Raw genomic sequence first — 2,500 nt, 5'->3', positions numbered from 1 at the left:
GCGATTCGGACGGCGGGCCCCCACGCCGAGGTGGGTGGGCGCCCCTCCGTTCGCCCGTGCGGGTCGTCGGACCGCTGCCGTACCACGGTTCGGGTCAAACTCCCCACAGCTCGGCCGCCTCCGTCCGTAGACGGGAGGGCGACCGCCGGCGTGCGCGCCCAAGGACGAGTGCCTGAAACCCGGGGGGGGTAACAGAGGAAGGAGACCGCCCGCCGTAAACCGACGCGGGCTCCAAAGCCCGGGCCGAGCGAGCGGCACCACCTCCCCACCCGGGAGCGCTGAGCCAGATCGATCGGAAGAAAGGGCAGGGGCTCGGGTGGAACCCCTGCCTCCGTTCTTCCCCTCGGGGGAGACGGGGAAGAAACGTGCCCCTGGAGTCCTGGAAGCGAGTGTCCGGCGCGCTCCGGGCGCCCTCGAGACGGAAGCCGGGTCGCGGTGCGATTCTCTCATAGGTCTCCCCGTTGGCGCGGAAGCGGGAGACATCCGACACAGAGAAACGCCGAGCCCGCTCCGAGGGGACAAAGTCAGAAGGAGCGATCCGCCCTCCCAGAGCCCTCCTGCGGACGAGGACTCTGGATCTGCCCCCCTTCTGACGACCGTCGCCCTCAGAGGACAGGAACCCACGTGGGGAGGGTCCGTTCGGGCTCGGGCGACCCAGGAAACGCGTCTCGGACTCGGGACGGACAACCGGCAAAAGTCCCCCTGGAGCCGCGGAAGCCTGGTCTCGGCGCGAGTGCGAACTTCCATGCAAAAGGGGGGTACTCGCCAAACCGCCTACCCGAGTCGAGGAACCACGAAAACAACGGATTTTGGTCGGGGCCGAGAGGTACCTCTCTCTCCTATATCCTGCAGCTGGTGTGCAAAACTGGGTATTTGCATGGTGAGACACCGACCCCCACTTTAAGGGAACAAAGTCAAAAAGTGTCCGACCTCCTGGAGCCGTGCGGCGGATCCGGCGGCCAGAAATTTCCTCATTCCGGTTCTATTTTTTTTTTTTTCGAATTTGCGAAATTTGGAGGCCAGGCGGCGTAGCTGGGACCTGGACTAGCTCGAAACACCCTGAACCGGTGAGCGGAATCGATTTCCCAAAGTTCTACGGCTCCCGGAAGCCAAAAACAGCTCGCCGGAAAATTTCAAAGTCCCAAGGACTCTTTCTTGAAAATCAATCCGGGGGCCATGGAAGTGTCCTCGGTACAACCTCAGAGCTTTCCCCCGCCTGGAAGTCTGACAGCGGTCTGACGTTTTTCAAAGTTTTGAGCTCTCTGTTTGTTCTCAAAGTCACAAAATCGCTTTTTTTCAGTTTTCCACCCATCAGACCCAAACTTCACCCCCACTTAGGTCACTGTCTAGGGGCGCCTTACGACATATTGACGCCCCTTTAGGGTGGAAGTAGGGGAAATGGGTGATTTTTACACAAAATCGGAAATTTCTCAAAATTTTTCTAAGTGTCAAGGACTCTTCCAGAAAATCTCCCCCAGGCTCCTGGAAGCGTCCCCGGTACACCTCTGGCGGCTGCCCCCGCCTGGAAGTCCAACACACGCCTGAAATTTTCAAAGTATGAAAATACGCATTTTCATCCAAAAATTCAACTTTCCCCCCGTGCACCGCAAACTTTACCCGCATTTAGGTCACTGCCCTTGGGTGCTTTACAACATATTGACGCCCCCCTGGGGTGGAAGTAGGGGAAATGTGACATTTTTCACAAAATCGAGATTTTCTCAAAATTTTTCTAAGTGTCAAGGACGCTTCCAGAAAATCTTCCCCAGGCTCCTGGAAGCGTCCCCGGTACGCCTCCGGCGGCTGCCCCCGCCTGGAAGTCTGACACACGCCTGGAATTTTCAAAGTATGAAAATACGCATTTTCATCCAAAAATTCAACTTTCCGTCCGTGCCCCGCAAACTTCACCCCCACTTAGGTCACTTTGCTGGGGTGCCTCACAACATATTGACGCCCCTTTAGGGTGGAAGAAGGGGAAATTTTCATTTTTCACAAAATCGAGATTTTCTCAAAAAATTTTCTAAGTCCCAAGGACTCTTCCAGAAAATCTTCCCCAGGCTCCTGGAAGCGTCCCCGGTACGCCTCCGGCGGCTGCCCCCTCCTGGAAGTCTGACACACGCCTGAAATTTTTAAAGTATGAAAATACGCATTTTCATCCAAAAATTCAACTTTCCCCCCCGTGCACCGCAAACTTTACCCGCATTTAGGTCACTGCCCTGGGGTGCTTTACAACATATTGACGCCCCCCTGGGGTGGAAGTAGGGGAAATGGGTCATTTTTTCACAAAATCGAGATTTTCTCAAAATTGCACCAAGTCCCAAGGACTCTTCCAGAAAATCTTCCCCAGGCTCCTGGAAGCGTCCTCGGTACGCCTCCGGCGGCTGCCCCCGCCTGGAAGTCTGACACACGCCTGGAATTTTCAAAGTATGAAAATAATGCATTTTCATCCAAAATTCGACTTTCCGCCCGTGCCCCGCAAACTTTACCCACAGTTAGGTCACTG

Source organism: Ranitomeya variabilis, unplaced genomic scaffold, assembly GCF_051348905.1.
Source record: "Ranitomeya variabilis isolate aRanVar5 unplaced genomic scaffold, aRanVar5.hap1 Scaffold_550, whole genome shotgun sequence".
In the NCBI taxonomy this organism is placed as follows: Eukaryota; Metazoa; Chordata; class Amphibia; order Anura; family Dendrobatidae; genus Ranitomeya; species Ranitomeya variabilis.
The sequence above is the reverse complement of the archived record's forward strand: the minus strand, read 5'-3'. Positions refer to the sequence as shown.